At 35.0% G+C, this 24,452-nt stretch overlaps 1 protein-coding gene and 1 pseudogene across 1 annotated transcript in view; both read left to right on the top strand.

The window, feature by feature from the left end:
- LOC103105016 (dnaJ homolog subfamily B member 14-like) overlaps positions 1-19,549 on the top strand; it is a 109,863-nt pseudogene extending 90,314 nt beyond the window's left edge.
- ARHGAP32 (Rho GTPase activating protein 32) overlaps positions 1-24,452 on the top strand; it is a 430,718-nt gene that overhangs the window by 106,216 nt on the left and 300,050 nt on the right. The gene's annotated exons all lie outside the window — the stretch shown is intronic.

Below are 24,452 nucleotides of genomic sequence, written 5' to 3'. Positions count from 1 at the left end.
ACTGAGTGTTTAGGTGACCTACCCAGGATTTCACAGGTATTTTGTGGCTGAGGTAGACTGTGAACCTAGGTCTTGCTGGCCTTGAGGCCAGTTCTTTATCCATTGTGACATACTACTTTTCAATGCTTATACCAGATTCTTTTTTACTTTTCTCAATTCTCCAGCCTCATTCCTGGATCCTTTATTCTTTAAAGATGATCTTGTCTCCTAATTTGTTGAGAATGTCCAGGCATTTAGTTTTTTAAAAAAATTTCCTTATTTTCTCTTGTCTTTATCTTAGAAATTCTCTTAATTCTTTCATAATATTTTTCTTTCTTCTTGTCTTTTTTTAAGAAAGAACTATATTTTTGCGTACTTTTTGTTTAGAATGATATGCCATTTAGAAATATACAGTTTTCCTTTCTTCCTTCTTTAATAAAAATATTGATACTTAATTTTTTATTATTTTAACTCTTCTCACACCCCCCCCCCCCCCAACAAAACCTTCCCCTTGTGGCAAAAGAGTAAATATGAGCAAAAACCCTGACATATTGAATATATCATTTTGCACCTGTGCTGTACCATCTTTTTGCTGAGAAGAAGAGTATTACCAATTGGGCAAATTAGGGAAGTCTTCTGGGAGCAGATGGCATTGGAATTGGTTTTTCAAGAATGAGTAGTAATTTGGCAGGTAAAGAAAGGTAAGTTGCATGTTTTAGACAAAAGAAACAATTTTGTTGAAGATAGATATAGGAAATCTCAGTTTGTGTTCAGTAGCAATTAGTAGTCTTGGTTAGACTTGCATCTGGAGGTGAATAATATGAATAAATAAGGAGTAGTAAATTGGTGCCATATTGTAGAGGACTGTGGATGCAAAGCAGAGGAGTTTGAACTTTTCTTGGTGAGGGGAAATAGTGAACTTTTTTCCCTGAACTGTAGAGAGATAGACAAAAGAGAGATTATTTTGGTAAACTGTGTGAAGATTGATCATGTGGGTGGGGTCGGAAATGGCCTTTGGGTAGTGTTCTTTTACATCTTTGTCAAATATGCCATTTCAGGTGTGGATTTTGCATGGCCTTTTGGTCATGTTCTTCCTTCTTCCCACCATTTCATCATTTTATCCTTCATTTGATGACAACCTTCAAAAGGAAGAAGAAAAGCAGAGTAAGTTAAGGGAAAAATAATTTAACGTTACTGCTAATGCCAGTAAAATTTTAAATTCAGATATAGCTTGATGGTTTATTGAGTTTTCAGCCCATTTGTAAATGATGTTTCAAATGAGTTATGTCTTTTTTTTTTTTTAAACCCATACCTTCTGCTTTAGGATCATTACTGTGTATTGGTTCCAAGGCAGAAGAGTAGTAAGGGCTAGGCAGTGGAGGTTAACACAGCTAGGAAGTTCCTGAGGTCACATTTGAACCTAGGACCTCCTGTCTCTAGGTCTGGCTCTCAATCCACTGAGCCACCCAGCTGCCTCCTCAAATGAGTTAATTCTTGAGAAAGAAAAGTGTAAAGTAGTTTAGCAAAACTAAATCCCACATTGCCTGAGTTTTATAGTATTTGTCATTCCCTAAAGTTGGAATTCCTCTGCTTCTGTAAAGAAAGTGGAGAGGTGCCTTTTTTCATCTCTCTTTTTTGGTCCAAATCTTTACATTTAAAAATAAGAAATAAGAATAATACCTTTGTATGGTGGTACATGCCTGTAATCACAGCCCTTGGAGAAACTGAGGCTAGCAGATCTCTTATGCTCAGAAATTGTGATCTGTTCTTCCATCTATTATGATTGGCTGTCTATACTCACTTAGGCTTTAATATAGGGAGTTTCTGGGAATTCTTGGGAGAGTCAACAGGTTGCATTTAAGAAAGGGTAAGAAAATTGCATGAAAACTCTAGGTATTCACATATGGGTTCTGGCTTGTGAATAGCCCCTGGACTTTCATCCTATCTGAGATAATGAGACCCAAGCTTTGAAGAAATTAAAAAAAAAATACCTAATAATATTGTCTATTTTGACAAATGAATCCTCACCTTCTGAAATTATAAATAATCACAAGAAGCATCTATGTGCATTTATTTTAGCATCAAACATAATAACTTTATTCCCTTCCAACTTTTTGTTGATTTACAGTGACTTATTCCTAATGGATATTTAACAGATTTTTTTAAACAGATTTTTTTAAATAGCTTAATTTTAGTATACATATTTACATTCCCTAAATTTTTTGTTCAAATTCTTGATTCAATATGTAATATGATAATTAAAGTTTTAAATAATCAAAATTTAGTGTCATTATGAAATAAATTACTTGTGATAGCACATATTTTTTTAAAGAATAGATTTGGACTATTTTGTATTTGTGAGGTATTTATCCTACTTTGTCTTCTGTGTATCATTTATTCATTCTAATTAATTTTTCATTCCTTAAGAAAATCAATTAAGTAGCAAGGTAGATAGATAAGGGATTTCTTTATATCTCATTTCTTGTTTAAATAGTGCCATTGGTGGTTATTAAATTTAAAACCCAATATTTTATATTTTTATTCTTAAAAATAAGGATCTTTAGACTAAGAGAAATTTAAAGGAGTAATAATAATTACTGTTCAGATTTGATTATCCCAAAATTATTTAGAACTGACATGTTGAATGATGATAGTGTCAAAACTTATAGAGATAGTAGCTTTTAGGTGTTGATACAATTGGGTTAAGTTTTAGCATATTGAATGAGACAAAAGGATAGACATTAATAATTTAGAGTCCACTTGGAAGGAGGTTCTCCTGAGAAATTCTACAGGGCTATGTGCTTTAAAGACTTTTATCAATGATTTGAATAAAAGCGTCTCACATTTGCTCTTGACACTAATTTGGGAGGGATAGTTAATATTTGGATGACATATTAAGATTTCACCATGATCTTGTTGGCTTAGAATGCTGAACTGAATCCAAGATGGCTTTTTTTTTTTCCTGGTTCAAATTTCCTTGTTACATTAAATTTCCCATGTTCCCCTACCTCCCCCTGCACACTAGAATAGGTACTCATGTACATGCATGCACACAAGTATATGTATATGTATGTATGTACGTATGTATACACATGTGTATATACAACATATTAAAATATAATATAAATGTGAAAATATGTGGTACATGTTTCTGTTTATCAGTTCTCTTCTAGAAGTGGACATTTAACAGTTGTTTTCCAAACAATTTTTCTGTTGATATATATAGTGTTTTCTTGGTTATGCTTGTTTTGCTCTTCATAATTTTATTTAGATATCTTCCATGTTTCAAGAAAATTAACTTGCTTTTATCATTTCTTACAGTACAGTAGTATTCCATTACAATCATATGCCACAACTTGTTTTGCCATTCCTCAACTGATGAGACCTCCTTCCAATTTGACTATAAAATATTATGATCTATCCTTTTATCCCATTCAGTATGGTAAAAATTAACCCAAATGTATTAATACCTAATATGCTAATATACATTTAAGTTACTAAACTATCATCATTCAACATCTGTCAGTTGAACAGAAATTTTGGTTAATCAATTTTCAGATTTTTGCTACTCACAAAGAAAGCTGCTGTAAATATTTTAGAACATATAGGTTATTTTCTTTTTTCCTTGATTACCTTAGGAAACAGATCTAACAGTGGTATTTCTGGCTGAAAGGGTATATATAATTTTATAACTCTTTGAGTAAGTTCCATATTCATCAAAAAGAATGGATCAGTTCACAATTATATCAATTAGATGACTTTTAATAGGAGTCTTATACATGTGTTCCAAAAATTAGCTGTATAAATTTAAGATGGGAGATTTATGGCTAGGTTGCCATATATTTGTAAAGACTGGAGGGTTTATGGATTGGAAGTTAAATATATTTGAAAAGTGTGATCTGTAATAGCCAAGAAAAGTAATGAAATCTTATTATTGGGAAGGGTATTGACATGTTTAGTACAAGTGCTTTAGGAAAATCAGTTTTGCAACTGGATGAAGGATGAATTATATATGGGAGAGAAGTGGGGAGGAAGACCAATTAGGGGACTTTTACCATGGAATGTTACACTTTTGTGAAAGAGGTACTGACTCGTAGTAAAGTAGAATATTCATGTCTTCGGGAAAAGCACATTTTGTTATTTCATGTATGTTCTTTAGTCTGAACTAATTTTTTCTTTTCATGCCAAGTTTTATGAGAGTTTTATGTAATGTTCTGTCATATCTTATGATATATTATAATATATTTTCATGAAATTATTTATTTGCACATGATTACTTGCTACATTAACCAACATTCAAACATTACGCTTCCAAGAAATATAAAATAATAATTGAGAGTTAGCCTCTTGAAATATTTTTTAAATTGTGCTGTAAGTTGGAATTTATGGACTTATTTGTATGACACCATCAAGTATTTGCTTTCCTAATATTTTGTTATACTTGTATTTTAAAAATACTTTGTGCTGTATTTGATGCAAAAGTAAATTCTGTTCAAACTTATGCGATTGTAAAAGAAGGAACATTGTATTTATGTATTGTGGTTTATGGTTGTTATTAATATAATAAAGTTCTGCCAATGGCTCTTTAAATATAGAAAAAGACAGTTTTCTAAGTACAGTTAGACCTCATTTTACAAGAACTCAACACATGAATTCAGGTTTGTGCAATTGACAGTTGAAAAAATAAAAGCAGAAAAAGATGTAAAACTAAAAAATTTAATTATATGGTAAATCTATATCATTTCCCCTAGTCTCACAGCGCCAGTCATTCACACTTTGAGAAATGTTAGTATGAGTCATTGCATTGTTTTGCACTAAAATAAGCTCCTACATTAGGTTTTGTCCGGAGTTCTCATAAAGTCAGCTTCATGTCAGTGCAGTGCTTCATTTTGTTTTATTAATGCTATCTAGTTATTAATAATAGCCCCAAGTACAAGAGTAGTGATGCAGGTAGCTCTGATACGTCTAAGAAAAGTAATGAATTGCCTTTGTATATCTGTAGAAGAAATACTTATTAAGTAATTGGGTGCTATTATATACAATTTTTAACTCATGTGAAGGTCTTGGAATGTATTGGTTGCATAAAATGAGGTCCTAGAGTACCAAATTTTGCTTAAATAAAAGCAAACCTGGCTCTGAAGTTGCTTTTTAAGGAAAATTTCTTAAGCAAACTGGCTTAAAAAGATCATACCTTGATTCCCCAAAAGCTTTTCCCATCATATCTGGGCATTCCAATATTTGAAAATATGCCCTCCCCCAATTTAAACCAAAGTAGGATTATTTTTTTGAAAAGAAGTTTGTTAATAGTTACCCTCTAAAGAGTGAAAGCTCTCTTATATTTAAAATGTAATTCTAAAAAAATGCTGCTTCTAAGAATAGAATTATAATGTTTTTAGGCAACTTTGTAGTAAAACATTTATATTAATTTATATAATTGAAAATTCTTTGAACCTCTTTCCTTCCCTCCCTTTTTTCCTTCTGTATCTGCTTCTTAATTTTCTTTCAAATGCTCAATTGCATTTACTGGCCATTTTTTATTTCTAAGTAATAATTTTGAACATTTATATAGTTTAGAAAAGTTTGAAAAGTAATTTATAAATAATACCTCATTTGATAGCAGTACCCTGTGAGAAGTAGGTTCTACTATCATTTTTATTTTGCAAGTGAGGAAAATGAGGCAAAATGAAGTTAAATGAGTTTTTGAGATAGGTTCCCTAGGTAAAATTTGAACTCAGATCTTCCTGACTTTTTAAGTTTAGCATCCATGTCTACTTTACTACTGAGCTTCTCCTATTAGCTTTTAATATTTATGCAATAGCTTCATGGTTAGTAACAAATTAAAGAAAATATTTACTTGTGAATGAATTAGAGAAAGGTAGATAACTACATAAACTTTTTTTTGTGTTGTTTTATTTTAAAATTTACTGGTGCCTTTCTTTTTTTTTTGTATAATAGTTATTTCTAAGTAGAGCTCCTAAAATGTTATTTTCTTGATATTTTCTATGTCCTCTATGTCCTAGCCTTTTGTTTTGTTAAATTCTACACATAACACAAAACCTTTTTTTCAATTTTACTTACAATTTCAATTATAGAAATGGCTTAAGCTTATGTTTTTCCCCTTTACCCTAAAGCTACCATGATATACTTAAACACAGACATAGTTCTTAAAGAGTTAAATATACCCATATTTTATACTTCTTTTAAAATATATTTAAATTAATTTTAAAAATACCATTGCTGGTTTTTTTTATTGTTGGCTGACAATATGTCTCTAAAATTTACATATTCAGACATGAAGGGTTATTTTACCCCCCAAATCCTTACCTTTCATCTTAGAATTAATTCTGTGGTAGGGAATGGGGGTTAAGTGACTTGCCCAGGGTCACACAGCTAGGAATTGTCTGAGACCAGATTTGAATCTAGGAACTTCTGTGTCTAGACCTGGCTCTCAATCCACTGAGCTACCCAGCTGCTCTCAGGTATGAAGGTTTAAAAAAAAAAACATTTTTTAATCATTTATTTTTTTCTGTTGGCCTGTAACAGCTTTGTAAGAGAGGAATTGGACTCAACCTGTCAGAAGGAAGAGATAAGCAGATTTTGCAGGCTGAAGGACCAGCTGGATCTGGGGAAGGGCAGGAAGGAGAGAGAATTCTGAAGGAAGGAAGAGAGAAAGTAAGAGGATCTGGACAGTTGGAGAGGGGACTTCTTTCTGGGAAGCCTAACAGAAAGCAGGACCTGTGCAGATATCTGAACCAGCACTCTCCTCCTGTGACCCCTGACCCCGTTTCCAGAGAAACAAGCTGAGTGAACAGGACTTCAGCTGGAAGATGTTCACTATAAGAAGAATTCCTCTGAATCCCCTGAAAGTCTTTGAACTTATTATAATAGCCAAGGCAGCTAGAAAAGTCAAGACATCTTAACAACTGACCCCAGGGGGTCAGGCACGCAAAGGCTGATCCTGCCAGACTTTGGGAAGAAGGGGTTCATGACTTTAGGGACCTCCCTTTCCCTCTTTCCCAATACCTTATTTTTCAGTTCAATTACCGTACCCCTTTTTTTGTTCCCTTAGAATAAACAGCTGTTCTTAAGAGCAAGAGACTTGTCTCATAGTATCAACGAAAGGAAGGAGACTTTGGGGGATTAGGGGGAGGAAAGTTACATTTCTCTCCTCAGAGAGGGAGAAGCTTTTGGCATCATATTTGTTTCAACCAAATCTCTGAGGGACCTGAAGTTTGTGATCTTGAAGGCAGTCAGAGTGGGGTTTCCCAGGGAGAAGAGAGAGAGAAATCAATCCCTTTCTCTTTCTGCTTGACTCCATTCCACTCTGTTCCTGAATTAGCAGGGGAGACTCCATTCTCTCCCTGCCCTTATATTACAGTGGCACCCTAATGGTCAAAGAATCTATCACCAACTATCACTGACTGGCAGTTGGAACTGGCTGGGTATAGGGCAGCCATCTTGGGGGGGGTAGAGACACCAAAGTAACTACACATAAAATCAAGGCAGACATCTTGATTCTTATAAAAATAACATTAATACAACATTTAAAGACTATAGCTACAAGGGAACAACAAAAATGATTCATAAAGTACCCTGGACACAACTGGTGTTAGCATCTTATTGCATTGGTGGTAGTACTCCATCACTGCCATAATATATAACTTTACAGGGGCAACTACCAGTATCTACAAGATACTGGGATCAGATGTCCTTGAAAATATCAACAACATGGTTGACCCTTCCTACTGGATATGGTACTTTAGTGGTTCTCTGGCAGTTATACAGTAATATCAAGTAGGGAATCAATATAATCCTAGGCAAGAAGACATTGAACAGTGATATTGATAATAGGCTAGGACTCTTATTTTCCCAATTGACAACTATCACAGAGGTGTGCCAGGAATTCAGTACAAGGAAGAATGAGAAACTGGGGAAGGGAAATGAGATAGTTTTTGGGGGAAGATAATAAGGACAATGATAACTACAAAGACATAGGCAAGGGCACTGAGACATCTACTATAATAATGGCTCTTGACAGTGGCGGTGTGCACTGACAAGATCATAGTGGACAAACAAACAAGCACATAGGGATTTTGCTAAAGTAACCTCACACTCTGATATTCTTCATGCAAAGGTACACAAGTCTTTTTTTCATACAAGACTTGGATTCCCTGAAATGGAGAATTCCGACATTCTGTGTAGAACCATTTAAAAGTCTAAAAGAACTGAAAAGAGCTTTCAGATTTTATGATCCAGATTTCCGGGATGTAGAGATCCCACAAAAGCATGCACAATTCATTAAAAAGATATAGGAAGATGGCAGCCTTACTAGCTGGCCAGAAGTTTATGAGGACTTTGATTTTTCTAGACCCCTTAACATGAAATTCCTATAAAAAGCTAGGGAAGATTTATTGGAGGTGATCAAATCATTTTGTACAAGACCAAATGCTTGGGGAAAATTTGACAAATTGTGGGAAGAGCAGACAGAACATTCATCTGTATATATTGTCAAGCTTCTGGAAAATGCGAAAGCTATTTTAGGTTTCAGTCAGGAGAGCCAGGAAGCAATACCCTATGAAAAAAGATAATTTCTGAAGGGATGTTCACAAGATCCCAGATATTTCTTCAGGCATTTTTTGTCCTGGGTTTGAATCACTATCCATCTCAGACCTGAGAGACTCCTCCATATATCTGTATGAGACCCATTTAAAGCAACAAAAAGAGAAGGAAGAATTAAAACAAAAGCTAGAAGAGACAGAAGAAACCCTCAGACAGAAAGAATTAGATGAGGTCAAGAACCTGGCTGCCATTAGAACCTTCCCACGCCAAACAATACAATACCAACCAAGGGGGGGGAAAGAGATAACAGGAAATTCTTTTTATGTCAGAGAGTGGGACACATAGTGAGATCATGCCCATTGAAATCTAAATATGAACAAGGTCACAACAGAGGTTCAAACTACTAAAACAACTCTACACAGTATAAAGGGTACAGCTATGGAAGACAGCAGACATACAATGGAGACAAATAAGACCAAATGCTATGAACACTGCAAATACAAGGAAGAGACAACACCCGATCTCAAAACCATGCAAAGCTTAATAAATCTAGGAGCAAACCCCAAATACTTGGAAATTCTGGAAAAGGGGAATCCCAAATATTCTGCATGAAGCCAGAAGAATGCTAGATTTAATGCAGTTATTTAGATTTAATTATTTATTTTTTCTGTTGTCCTATAACAGCTTTTCTATCTATGGGAAACATAGTCTCCAAGGATTTATATCACTTCTAGTATAGTTTCATTTGTTACTTGCTTATTTATTATAACAGATTTTTTATTTTAATAGGATATTTATTTTGAAGTATTCTGATGTTAACTTCTCCTTCACTAAATTTATATATTTTTTTACTACTGGAATATAAAAATACTTCATATGTCCTCAGCCCTTTATATTTTTTAAAGGTTTTTTTAGCACATTTATATTTATATGTAGTATATATATGTACATATTCTTGATCCTCAACACGGACCTGTAATATTATTAAAATCGGTTTGAAAAAAATAAGAATTAAAATAAATTGTTGTGGTCACCATTTATAAAAGTTAACTCTTAAGTCACAAGACTGTAGTAGTGTTAGTAGCTTTATTACAGCAAGGTAGAGATAGTAAAGGGGGAAATGTAGGAAGGAGGTAGAAAATATTGCCCAGGTAAATATCCTATAATTGCTGATCAGAGGAAATCCAGCTCAACTCCAACTAAGGCTCCTTCAGGTCCTGATCTTCAATCACAAGAGTGGGAGAGTCTCAGCCTCCAGGTTCCAATCTACAACTGGAAGTCGGAGAGATTCTCTATAGTCCACGTCACCAATCCAGAAGAAGAAATCAGAATTCCCTTAGCTTGCTTTTATAAGTAGTTTCCTCCATGTCACTTCCTGTCTCTTTGGTTTATATTTCCTTTACCTGCAATCATCAATCATAGTTTCCCAATTTGCATTACACTGGGGGGATTATGCTTGTGGTCTTTTAGGATTAATTGTTACTAAGTAAGTGTGAAAGGTAGGGGACTCAATGTTCTTGATTGACTGAGTTAAAATAAAGAGTTTTAAATTCTCTTTCATAACCTATGAGCTAGATGTCATCTTTAATGCAATGTGTCATTTTTTGTTGAGTAAATATCACATAATTAGGTTTACTAGTTATGTTATTTTGGAATTTAAGTGTTTGCTTTGTAGAATTTATGTAGTCCCTTTTCTCTACAAAAGTGATACTCAAAAGTGTGGTCTGTAGAACTTGTAGGTCTGTGGGTCTCTCATTCCATTCCTTTGTTTTTTTAAATCCTTACTTACCTTCCGTTTTAGAACCAATACTGTGTATTGTTTCTAAGGCAGAAGAGTGGCAAGGGCTAGGCAATGGGGGAGGGGGTTCAAGTGACTTGCCCAGGATCACATAGCTAGGAAGTGTTGTGATAATTAAAATGTTTTGGGAGCAAGGGAAATATATAACAATTGACCGCTGAAATATGTTTTCTACTGTGTCTTGGGTTTATATAAATATAAGATGGTCGCCAGGGAACATATTCCCAATTTATGAATATGCCCAAGCCAACTGGGTTTTATAGAGAAATTTAATTTATAATACACTGATTAATCAATAGAAAAAGATAGAAAGTAAGAAAGGAATAAGAATGAATAAATCAGTCAGTTGGTTTTATCACTCAACCAAGATCTCTCTAGGTAAGGCTTCTCATGCCAACCTCAGGCTCCACCTTCAAGAGAGCCTCCTTTCAAGAAATGTTTCCAGAGAATTCTCCTTCAGAGCCAGCCTTCTCTCCTGGTCCTCCCACAGAGCAACCTCCTCAGTCCTCCTTCAGAGCCACCTCGCTCAGAACAAAACCTCCTTAGAGCAAAACCTCTCAGAGCAAAAAACTCTCCTCCTGAGTTCTCCTTCCACAGCCTCCTTCAAGACCTCTCCAGGAGCTCTCCCTCCAGCACCTCTCTCCCCGCTATCTTTAAGGAAACAATCTCTAGTTCCCTCCCCTCAGTTCTCACATCTACCAATCACTGTCGATGTCTCCCCTGTGCCAATGGTGGCTCTAGCTTAACCCAGGACCGCCCAGAGGTCTGACCCCTTTGCACATGTCTGTTGAAGGTCATATTCTCAAATAATTAAATCTTGATCTTTGCTGCAGTCCTTCCTAAATCCTTTTACTCTGAGTAGGGTGGAGATTGTAGTTTCCAAGACCTGGTTCTGTCATTCCAAGTATCTCTATTGTATCAATTCTAAAATCAATCATGACTCAAAGAACTTCCTGTTCTATGCAAGCATAGGTTAAAGCCCTTTCCATTGTTTAGCAAAAGGTTTCTGTCCTAAAGTAGTCTTAAGTAGGGAGGAGAAGGACCCTCCCATGCCAAGGGTTTTCACATTCCAATAGAGTTCTTACTATCAGTAGGAAATTTTTCAAGTATGAAATTTCCCAATTTCCAATATTCATAAGTCTAAGAAATTTTAAGGTTTACAGTGTCTAAGGTCATATTTGAATCCAGTACCTCCTATCTCCGGGCCTGGCTCTCAATCCACTGAGCCACCCAGCTGCCCCCTCTCATTCCATTTCAAGGTAGTCTGTGAGGTCCAATTATTTTCATTATAATACAAATATATGTTAATTTCTATTATGGAAACATTGATAGGGAAGATCCATATAAAAATCTCTTTGGAGCACTTAATTTTATTTTCAATAGTCCAAAAGAATCTTGAAACTAGAAAGTTTGAGTACTGCTGCTCTAAAGAAACAAATTATACATACATAAATATATGTATATACCTAGAGAATACAAATCAATTAATTATTTTGATGTTATATAAGCTGAGCTCATATTGTTGGTCATTAAAAATTAGTTTCAGAAATAATGATCAATGAGCCAGTAAGTATTAAGTGATTCCTATATACCAGCAATATGTTAGGTGCTGGGGATACAAGTACAAAGAATTAAAAAAAATCTTCATTTGTAATGAACTTATATTCTGACAGAAGAGACAAGTACATTTAGAAATATATGGAGTTTATATATGTGGTATATATATTATATATGTATATATGTGCGCAAAGTGGCTAAAGCTAAGTTAGTTGCAGTGGTTAGCAAAGACTTCTTGAAGAATATTGTGACTAAACTGTATCCAAATATTAATTTAGAAATATTAATATTTTAAATCTGACCCTGAACACCAAAAAACAGGCATTTCCTTATACAAAATGAGCTTCTGTATGAAACTGAATCTCCATTTCATAACAATTGCTTTTTCAAAACAAATACATAATATTATGTCTGGTTTTTATAGCTACTGCTTGTCTGTGCTTCCTTCTGAACTGCTTTTCTGAGTATTAAAATATTTTAGTGTTCCTTTTTTAAAAAAATTAGTATTACGATAACTGACACTTCTTATTTCCCCCTGCCCTCACAATTGAGAAAGAAGGGGAAAAAAATGAAAAAATTTCTCTTCTTATAAATGATTTAGCATAATAGAGCAGACCAACCCACACAGAGGCTATATACAAAAGTATATATCTCTGTACATTATACCTATCTCTTCTCTCTTAGGTGATGGAAAACATATCTCATAGGTATTCTGCGACATAGTTGGTTGGTCACTGCTTTGACCACAGTGTTTTAGCATTTTAGAATTGTTTTTCTTTATAATGCTGTCTTTGTAGAAACTGTTCTTATTTTGCTCATTTCACTCTGCATTACTTCATACCAACCATGATTTTCTGAAATATTCTTTTGTCATATATTATAGCATAATCATTTTTCATTCAGTTACTATAGTTTGTGCAGTCATTTTCAAATTGTCTTAAGAGGCAATCTTAGACACCTTCTTAGATTCTAGTTTTTTTCTTTGCCTCTCCACTTTTAATTTCTGCTTCAGGATCCAGAAGTTGTTTTGCTTGTTACAGCTATCCTCCCTCTCCTCTCTAGCACCCACTCCAAGTTCTCACATATTTCTCTGTTGAGTGTGATATATTTTAACCAGTGTGCTTGTATGGGTGTGTGAATGTGTACATGCCTTTGTCAGTCTCAGACAATAGTGAGGTTCATTTGATATCCACTCCCTTGTCCCTTTCTTTATGTATTTTTGTTACACACCCTAGCTAGAAGAACAAGTCACCTTCCCAACTTCTTCCTCCATCTTTCACTAGTATGTTCTTCTATTTATATTACTTTTTTTCCCTCTTTCCTGTCTTAAAACTCCCAGAACAGAATTAGTTCATATCTGAGTCCTATATTTTCCTCATTTTCCTCCCTTTGTACCCAATGAAGACATTAAAGTTAGGGTTACTTGTTCAGTTCAAATATTTACATTAGACCATCATACAGCTCCTTCCAGTTTGGAAAATAATTTTACCTTTGAGCTTTCTTTGAGTGTTTGTATTTATTCAGATTTCTATTTAGCACTAATCTTTTCACCAGGAATACTTTAAAATTCTCTCTTTCATTAAAAAGTCCTTTACCCTTCACCCCTTATGGATAGGTTATTCTTGGTTTTAAATGTATATAGTTTATCTCTTGGAATATTGTATTCCAAGATCTCTCCTGGCTTTTAGTTGGAGTTACCAGATCTTGTTTGATCCTCAATGGAGTTTCTTGGTGCTTGAACTCTCTTCTGGCTATTTGCAGTATTTTTTATTTGATGTGAGAGCTTGGTATTCTGACTGTGAAGTCCCTAGAGATTTTCCTTTTGGTGTTATTTTCATGATGTCATTGGCATATTCTTCCTATTTTTGTGCTCTTGTTCTTGCCTATCGTAACCACTTTCATTCACTATTGTACTAGAAATGCTGGCTATAACAATAAGAAAAAATGAATTAAAGAAATTAGAATAGGCAGTGCAGAAGCAAAACTATCATGCTTTGTAGGTGATATTATGATATACTTAGAGAATCCCAAATATTTAACTAAAAAGCTAATTGAAATACTTAACAACTTTTTCAAAGTTGCAGGATATAAAATAAATCTGCATAGAACATGAGCATTTCTCTATATTGTCAACAAATCCCAGCAAGGAGAGGTAGAGAAAAGAAATTCTATTTAAACTAACTGTAGATAATATAAAATACTTGGGTGTCTACCTGCCAATACAAACTCAGAAATTATGTGACTACAATTACAAACCACTTTTCACGAAATAAAATCAGATCTAAACATTTAGAAAAATGTTAATTGCTCATGGGTTGGTTGAGCCAATATAATAATTGAGACAATTCTACCAAATTAAACCATGTATTCAGTACCATCACAATTGAATTGCACCTAAATTATTTTATGGCATTAAAAATCATGATTTTCAAGGAATCCAGTGATTTCTTTCTTTTTATTAAATTTTATTTTTCAATTACATGTAGAAACAATTTTTGATAATTGTTTTCTGACATTTCACGATTTAGATTCTATTTCTCCTTCCCCTTCTTCCTTGAGGCAGTAAACAGTCTTGATATGTTATAGTAATGCTTTTTTGTAATATATTCCATATTCCCCATGCCATCACAGAAGATACATATCACACATATAATAAAAAACTCATGAAGAAAATGAAGTGAAGAATGATGTGCTTTGATTAGCAAACAGACTCTAAAAAGTTCTTCGGCGCTGTGTGTGTGTGTGTATGTATGTGTGTATGTATGTATGTTTGTATGTGTGTGTATGTGTGTATGTGTGTATAAATCATGAGTCACCTGGGGTTATCTTGGAACTTTGTTTTACTGCTAATAGTTTAGTTCTTCACAGTTGATCATTGTACAGTATTTCTGTTAATTTATATATGGTTCACCTGGTTTTGCTCATTTCATTTTGCATCATTTGATGGGAATCTTTCTAGGTTTTTCTGAACTCATCCTTTTCATCATTTCTTATGGCCACAATAATTTTCCATTGCAACTATGTACCAGAGCTTGTTTAGAATCCAGCACATTCTGACCCTCTCTCTTTAAGTGAGCAGGGAGGCTCTTTCTCTCTGTAGGGTTTACAGGGTAACCAGGCTTATAGGATGTCCCTCTTCTGCCCTCATTGGAGTAGTTTATATCATAAAGGATAATGATTAAGAAATCCAATAAAAAAGAATAATAATAGCTTCTACCTTGTGTTAGGAATCTTATAATTGAATACCTAGGGGAGTAGGGAGAGAATTGTAAGTAAAGGAAGATACAGGTAAAATGCTCTTAAGAAAAATTTAAAAGGAACATATCCTTTAGAGTCTATGTGAGGTAATGTTAGGGAATATTTACATGGAGGAAGTATTACCTTAGATAGACTGATGAATATGAAGAGGTATAGAGAGAGAAAGGGGTGTGTTCTAAACACCAAAGATAATATATAGAAATGCAGATAAGAGAATAAATGTTAAGATTAAGAATCAATTAGTGGCCAAGTTTTCAAGCAAGAAGAAAGCTTGTAATGAATCTCAAAAGGTTGGTTAGAACTAGTATGTTAGGGCCTTGCCAGGTTAGAGAGTTTGAATCTTATTCTGTGGAATCAGGGATCTGTAAATGAAAGTTTTTTGAGAAAGAAATGACAAAGCTGTATGTTAAGGAAGATGTATCTTGTAGCAGAAGTAGTAGTAGTAGAAAAAGGATGAGAGCTAAGAAATATATGAAAATGGGAACTAAATTAGGAAGTTATTGTATAAGTAGGATTTTAGTGTGAGAAATGAGGGCCTTATATGAACAGAATGGCTGAAAGGAGAGTCTGAGTTAGGGTAATTGTAAATGTTACAAATATGAATGATTTTGTATAGGTAGGATGGAAATGATTGACAACTGATTGTGGGGAGTTAAGGAGAAAAAAATAATCTGTGGGAAAACAAGTAAGTATATACTGGTGAATCTATGAATTAATTCAACTAAATCTGAAAAACAGGAATTATATTTAAAAAATTATTAAATTTTAAATACTTCTCTTCAGAGATTCCACTATTAAGGCTGTACTCCAAGGGGAAAAAAAAGGGAGACTGATATATATTAAAATGTTAATGGTCATATTATTTGTGTCAAGCTAGGATCTATGGGGAGCTAGGATGTATGGGATGCTCAGGGAGGGGTAGTATCTCTGGTATGGAGGGCTTGTCTTGCCCTCCTAGGGCAGCTCTCCAGCCTCTGACCCCCACCTGATACCCAGCTCTCACTTGTGGCTCCCAGTAGCTGCTAGCATGTGGCAGCGGCCACACCCCGGGTAACGGCTTCGACAGGCCAGCCAAACCTTGTGAGGGTAGCCATCGGGTCGTCAACCCATGGTGAACCAGGGCTTTGCTCACCCAGCATGTGAAGACTGCTTCGGCTGAACAGATGGAAGAAACCAATAAGAAGGTTCAACGGCCAAGAGGGCGACGCAGCAAAGCACTGTGGAGTGCTTAGGGCGTGTTGGAGCACAAAGTCACACGGCCATCCAATGCAGCTGAGGAAGTCTCCAGACGTAACAATTTTTTCATGCCACTGGAACCAGGCTTCCAACGCCGAGAGAGTGGGACTCTGTGCATCGACTTTTCCACTTAAATCTCTTTCACGCACAAGTATCTTTGTGCACACTCATCTATCCTGACCCCATCCACCCTCTTCAAGACCTGCGGCGATGGGGGAGTGACGATGCAACAGGTGGAGGTGACCACTGGCAGTTGTAGTCACGATCCTGCACGTAGGTGGCCCACGGACCAGTGGTCGCTTGGCCCTGTGGGCAGCAGGGACGTTCGGCAGCATCCTGGGCGACTGAGCAGCCCTCTCTAGGACAGCACTGCTCACCCTAATCAAGGGAGGGGACTAGAAAAGGTGTCCCAAACATTGCCTGCCCTACAAACACCCGCTCAGCACACCGCGGCTGGTGGGTCATCCCCTTTAAGTGATCGAAATCAAAGCAAAAATACAAAGAAACTCCTACTAGAAGCATGGAACATCAGGACGTTACTTGATAGAGAGAATACCCCAAGACCTGAGAGAAGAACAGCTCTAATTGGTAAAGAACTGGTGCGATATAACATCGACATCACAGCCTTAAGCGAAACACGCTTACCAGAAGAGGGATCACTCAGTGAACCCACCACTGGATACACCTTCTTCTGGAAAGGTAGAGCCTCAACTCAAGACAGAATCCACAGTGTTGGCCTGGCCATCAAGACCAGTTTGCTCAAACAGCTGCCAGACTTGCCTGTGGGCATCAGTGAGAGGCTCATGAAGTCTGCCTCTCAGCAAAGACAGGTATGCCACAATCATCAGCGCATATGCCCCAACACTGACCAGCACAGAGGAGACCATCGAGCAGTTCTGCTCTGACCTGAGTGCCGTCCTGCACTCAGTGACCACAAATGTCAAGCTGATACTACTGGGAGACATCAACGCTCGCGTTGGCCAGGACCATGAAAGATGGAAAGGAGTGCTCGGCAAACACGGCGTGGGCAAAATGAACAACAACGGCCTACTGCTACTCAGCAAATGCTCAGAGTTTGAACTTACCATCACGAGCACTGTGTTCAGAATGGTGAACAAATATAAAACAAAGCGGATTTACCCGCGATCAAAACAGTGGCATCTCATTGACTACATCATTGTAAGCCGGTGTAAGCCGGGGAAAAATGGCAGAAGAAATCCAGCGGTTTGCTGATATGAAAAACGACAAACAATTTTTCAGTGCCCTCAAGACTGCCTAAAAATCAGGGAAAGGCTAAACAAATGATGCTGTGTGAATATAATGGAAATTATTGTACCATAAACATTTATGATAGTGAAGAATTCAGTCCTGGGACTCCTTGTTTGAATTCATATAGAATAGAGAAAGCATAGCCAAAAGAACAATATACATAATGCCTAAAATAATGTATGAAGGTCAGCATTTTGATTCAACAGAGAGCTCAATGGTTTGTGAAAACACTGTATCAGATGTTCCTTTCAGAAATATTGATCACTGATGGAGGGGAACCAGGACGAGGCAGAGAAATGCATTGAGATCAGCAGGGAAGCTCTGGAGGCTGACAATTGTGACTGGGCCCTGTACTTCCTGCACAAGGTAGAGAAGCTCTATCCATCCCCTTCGGCCCAAGTACTTCTGGAAGCAATTATGAAAAATGGAAGCACAACTGCAAATGGACCACATGGCCGAAAACTGTGAAGTGGTGGTGATCATAACAGACCCAATAATACAAAGGACAGAGCTGGTGGTGAAAGTGGAAAAGCCTATACCAAAGCTCAAGTAGATGGAGTCCTCAGCATAAACAAGTGTAAAATTACTATGAAGTACTGGGAATCACAAAAGATGCCAGTGATGAGGATTTGAAGAAAGCTTACAGAAAGCTTGCTTTGAAGTTTCATCCAGATAAAAACCATGCACCTGGAGCAACAGATGCTTTTAAGATTGGAAATGCCTATGCAGTTTTAAGCAATCCTGAAAAAAGAAAGCAATATGACCTTACAGGCAATGAAAACCAAGTATGTAATCACCAAAATAATGGTAGATTTAATTTCCACAGAGGCTGTGAAACTGATATAACACCAGAATATTTGTTTGATATGTTCTTTGGTGGTGGATTTCCATCAGGTAGTGTACATACATTTTCTAATGGAAGAGCTTGTTATAGCCATCACCACCAACACAGGCATAGTGGACATGAGAGAGAAGAAAGAGGCGATGGAGGGTTGTCTGTGTTTATACAGCTAATGCCCATTATAGTCTTGGTTCTTGTGTTCTTGTTAAGCCAGTTGATGGTCTCTAATCCTCCTTATTCCCTATATTCCAAAACTGGTTCAGGATAAACTTAAAATGGAGACAGAAAACTTGGGTGTTGTTTATTATGCCAACAAGGAGTTTAAGAATGACTACAAAGGAAAGTTATTACTAAAGGTAGAAAAAAGTTTGGAAGAAGATCATGTAACTAATATTAGAAATAATTGCTAGAAAGAAAGACAACAAAAACCAGATATGCAGTATGCAGCAAAAGTATACCTGGATGACAGACTATGAACATTACCATGGACAAGTGTAAAGAATTAGAGCAGCTGACTATTCTCTTATAGAGGAGGATGAACTGGGATTTTCATTTGCATCTTTTAGCACACTTTTTTTTCTGTACAAAAAGACATTTAGTTTCATTGTTAAATCTCAAAAAAGAGTTGGATGTTAAAAACTAAACAGGATAGTTGCTCCCCGAACTCTTATGCTATAAAACTCAAAACAGTTAATGGCTTCTTTACATAGTAAGAAATTGAAAACTAAAATTTATGATTTAGTATGCATCACTTAATTGATATTTTACTTTTTCTTCCAATGCTTACATAATGCTTTAACTACAAATTATTGAGAAAAGGATTATCTTGCCTATAGCAGTTTTGCAATTATAGTGATTCTCCTTGTCTCCCCATGTCATGTAAATATTCATGAAAAAAAAATTTGTGTATATAGAAGTTATTGACTTGATATTTTAAAATCTCAGAAGTTTAGCTCCATAAAACACTTTTGCTCCCTGTTGAATAAATATATGACATTACTTTTTCCTTGTCAGGTGTCCAGTGTGAGTAATTTAAACAATGACACTTTAAAAAAAAGGCAATTTAACTTTGTGTGATAATCTTCTAGCTTTATCTGCTTAGAAGAATTTAATATTTTTAAATGTTTATTTCTGAATATATGTTGAGATGAATTGAACTTGTGTAGATTATCAGTTTGCCACATTGCTAAGCAGTGTGAGGAAGTGAAAAGCTATTCTGATTAATTTAAAAATAAATATAATAAAAATGCTATACAGATACTTAAGGTTGACATTTCCTCAGAAGTAAATGTCAATTTTGAAATTCTGAAAGTAAATAATAGCCCCTCACTCCCTCCATCGCACCCACAGCCAATTTATTTTTATTTACAAGCTTGTAAAATTAATGTAGGAGAAGACTTTCTCCCCCCTTTACAGAAAAACTGCAGTTTCTTAGTGTTCATTTCAAGCTTGTTCTTGAAAATAAAGTAATTCTTTTGTAAGCAAGTGGTAAGAAAAATTATTACTAAAATTAAGCCTTATGCTTTTAACACTATTGCTAACTATTAAACTTTTAGATAGAAAACTTGTAAAATTATTTGACCTGTTTGACTACATGCAAAGATGAGCAGAAATATAGTGGCAGGGAGAATAATCTTTTACAGGAAGTCTCTGTAAATGTCTCTACAGTGCCACTCTGAGCTTCAAATCGACTCACTATTTTTAAAGCAATCGAATTTAATCATAATAGAAAATATACAGTTTTGTAATTAAATCCACTAGTATAAATTAGAAACGTATGTTAACAGTTGGATATTGGTTTTTGTGCCTGTAAATTGAGTATGAGAGTATTTCATTTGAAATTTTATATGTTGAACTGTTGTCATATTTTAATCATTTTGCTTCATACTTATTTAATGGAACAAGAACAAGACTTTGATAGTTTTTCTACTTGGTGAGAATGCTGGAAATTCAGTAATAGTGGCAATGCTCTTTGTGTTTAGAAATTATTTCTGAATTTAGCTAATTTATTCTCAGTCTAATAAATTCCGGTTAAACTGATAAAAAAGAAATATAGATCATAGCCAGTCCTATCTGTCTCATATTATTTGTCCATCTTTTCACACATATATGCCATAAGAGCTCCATTAAACATACTTCACTCTCATTCTTTTAACACCTTGGCAATCTATTGATTTGCCCCTATTCTTACTAGACGACTAGCCCATCTTTATTTTATCAAGGCATTTCTTTGACAGTATCCTTTAAGCTATTTTTTGTGCAGTTCCTTGTTTGCAATGTTTTGCAGCTTAAGGACACCCACAGTAGTCTTCTCCATTACCTTATAGATAATCCTGAACTAAAGTTGTTTCTTTTTTTTATAGACTGTAGTATTCTATGATACACAGCTATTCATCATCACTAAAAGTGCCATGGTTTAAAAAAGATGGACCATTATTATATGAGAACCATGGGATCATTATGATAGTTATGTAAGGCAGTCCATTCTACATTCTTCCCATTCAGTTCTTGACTTGGGTCTTTGACTATACTATTCTGTATGGATAGCTGAAGTTCTATATATTGTCTGTTATATATCTTGGTCTAGATCAGGAGTCAGCAAACTGAAGCACACATTTGACTGGCCATGTTTTTTTTTTTTAATAGGTAGCAAGTTAAGAATGGTTTTTACATTTCTAAATAAAATTTTACTGTATTTTAAAATGTTAAAACCATGTTAGCTCACAGGCAAGGGGGCAAGTTTTGCCCCTGTGATTGTGGTTTACTGACTTCTGGTCTAGACAATAGACATTCTTTATCCATGTTTTTTTTTTTTCCTGAGGTAGTTAAGAAAATGTATTTTTTTTTTAAACCCTTACCTTCCATCTTGGAGTCAATACTATGTATTGGCTCCAAGGCAGAAGAGTGGTAAGGGCTAGGCAATGGGGGTCAAGTAACTTGCCCAGGGTCACACAGCTGGGAAGTGGCTGAAGCCAGATTTGAACCTAGGACCTCCCATCTCTAGGCCTGACTCTCAATCCACTGAGCTACCCAGCTGCCCCCTGGGAAAATGTATTTTTAAAGCTATTATGAATCTCATTTAGTAGGCTTTGCAATGTTTTGGAGATTGACGCAATCAGTAAAATGTCATCTTCAAAGGCATATGGAGGATTTAATTATTGATTGGGTCCATGAGAGGCAATAAAATTCTGATGAAGGACATAGTAAACCACCTCAGTATCTCTGCTTAGAAAACACTACTGAAAATATTGGCATGCTACACCATTTGCAATATTGGTGTGCTATGGTCCATAAGGTCAGGAAAGAATCAGACATGAAAAAACAAAAATAATAGTTGGTATTACACTAATATTCTCTAAAAGTTAAAGGACAAATCTTTTGACAGGAATCAAATTAACTCTTTTAGGGAATATACCTTGTAAAGTACTTTCTTTGGATGAATGTTGGAAAGTATTTCATGTATTCAAAGAGAGTATCAACACGTTAAAATTTTTTAGATAATAACTTAAAAGAAGCTCAGTGATTACCTCACACAGAGCAGGCTATATATTTATTTTAAGAGGGTTAAACAGTTAGTAAATTGTTTGGAAATGGCAGCAACAAGTGTAGACTTCTTTGAAAAGAATGATAAGAAAATGAAGATGCAGTTATGACTATAGCTTCTGGTATAGGTTAGATTGAACTAGGAGTGGCTTATACTATATATATTATGTATATGTGTGTGTATATGTATATATACAGACACTATAGTATTTACAGGAAGAAACTAATGGAATAAGAGAGGTCAACGAAATGAGATAAAGAAAATATGATTCCTGGTGCAGCCTCCTTGAGAAGTGAGAAAGTCTGGGATTAAGGACATATTTTGAAGGAACTTGATAAAAGGCAATTGAAAATTGTATTTATTTTATAGGAATTTATTTTGAAGTTCATTTATATAGTAGTGTATTTATTCCATGAAAGGTTACATTTCTTGCTCTGGTACCTTCTACAAACACTGGTGGTTCAGGTTGATTGGCTTTCATTCATGCAGGTGGGGAGCTGGAAGATAGCTTTGAAATTCTTTTGTGGTGTCCATATGTAGTTATTATGCTTTTCATTTCTCCTCCTTTCCTTTATTTATTTCTAACAACAACCAAATGGCATTAGTATATTTGAAAAGTCCTGCCAGGACATTTAAAGGGTTATTATTGTATTTGTTACAGTGAACCTTCAGTTCTTATGAAAAGGGAAAGAGAATATCTCTAAGTGGTATCAAAGCAGGGGTCAATTTGGAAATTAGAAATTTCATCTTGAGTTATTAAAATAGCAAAGGAATTTTTGGCATTTTATCTGAAGAGTTGAAGAAAAAGAGTAGACAGCTGTCTCTGTTAGGTAAAAAAATATAATCTAGAATGGATTAGGCCATCTAGATTACTGCTAAAATAATTATTATTTCTGAGTAAGAAGCCTAGTGCTAGGTAATTATTTTGGATAAAACTTTTTGTGTTAGCATATGTATATGTGTGTACTACTTTATATTTACTCCTTTAAAGAAGGTCAACGTGATCAATAAGTCATTAGCTATCAAACACTTTGAAATTCTAGAGCAAAAAAACCCTTAAATTATTAGCAACATATAATTAGGTCTAATTTCTAAGGATTGTATCCAGTTGTTTTAAACTCTATAGTCTAAAGAAAAAAGTGCTCATGAAATCTTTTGTTTTTCCATTATTTTAGGATTGTGAAAGAAATGAAATTTTCAAGACAGGAATGGAATCTGGTATTTTTCTGTACTTATAGTAGTAGCTTTTAGTAGTTCTTTGATTGAGCAGCCTTTTACCCATATTTGTTTTCAGTCAAAAGATTGAAACATTGCTAGACTTTCCTTTTCTCTAGTTTGTAACATACCTAATGTCAAGATAAGTCATGTGTCTGTGTGTGTGCGGGTGTGGTTGCACACACGCATTGTTGTGGAGTGCAGTAGATTCTTTTTTTAATTCTTAAGGAGTAAAGGACAAATTTTGGGGAGTGAAGAAAGATTTCCACTGTATAACCTAAAAATATAATTTTCCTTCTTTGCCCTTACATTTGACATACGGTTTTGGTTAGGCCAAGGAATAAGGGAGAGAAACTATTATAGGATGTTAGATTTTAGTGCTAGAAGGACGTTGAAAAGCCATCTAGCCTAGCCTAGCTCATTTCTGCATTGTGAAAAAAGCTTATGATTTTGCCAAAGTACTTTTCAAAGCATGGACTTAATATACTTTCATTCATTCTTTGTCTCTTCATGTGTGGTGGTCAGTTCAGGGTAAAGGAAGAAGATCACAGGGGAATGAAAAGTAAAATAATAAAGAACTGACAATTTATTGTAAAAACTTCAGCAGGAAAGGAATTTTAGTAAATTGACAAGTGGTGAGCTTACAGAACTCCTATTTGTCTTAACTTTACCATGTTGCAAATTGGTATGAAGGGGATACTTTATAGAACTTGATAAAATAATAACTTAATTTGGAAAAACATAACTAGAATTTCAAGTGAAATGATGAAAAGGAGATGGGCACAGAGGAAATAGCAATTCTAAATCTCCTAAATATTTTATAAAGCAGCAGTCATGAAAACTATCTGGTATTGGTTAAAAAATTGAGAGATTTTTGAATGTTTGTTTTGATTACATGGTTTTTACTCCTGCTTTTTGGGATTTCCTTGATGCGTAGTAAATTTTGTTCTAGCTCCAAATTTTCAGCCTATGTATATTTTTCCTTTTTTGTGTTTCTTGTTAGCAACAAATTCTGGGCTTTTGTTTTCTACTCCTTTACTTGTTGATATGTTATGGTACCATTTAATAAATTCACTTTTGAACTTGTAAGAATAATTTATAATTTTTTTTCCAAATTGGGATTTTTTTACCCTCTTATAAAGACATTATTCTATCTCTTCTCTTTTAGCTCTGCTTTAAGGTATCAAATTACTTTT

This window comes from Monodelphis domestica, chromosome 4, assembly GCF_027887165.1.
Source record: "Monodelphis domestica isolate mMonDom1 chromosome 4, mMonDom1.pri, whole genome shotgun sequence".
Taxonomy (NCBI): Eukaryota; Metazoa; Chordata; class Mammalia; order Didelphimorphia; family Didelphidae; genus Monodelphis; species Monodelphis domestica.
Note: the sequence above shows the minus strand (reverse complement) of the source record. Positions and strands in the feature narration are given on the sequence as shown.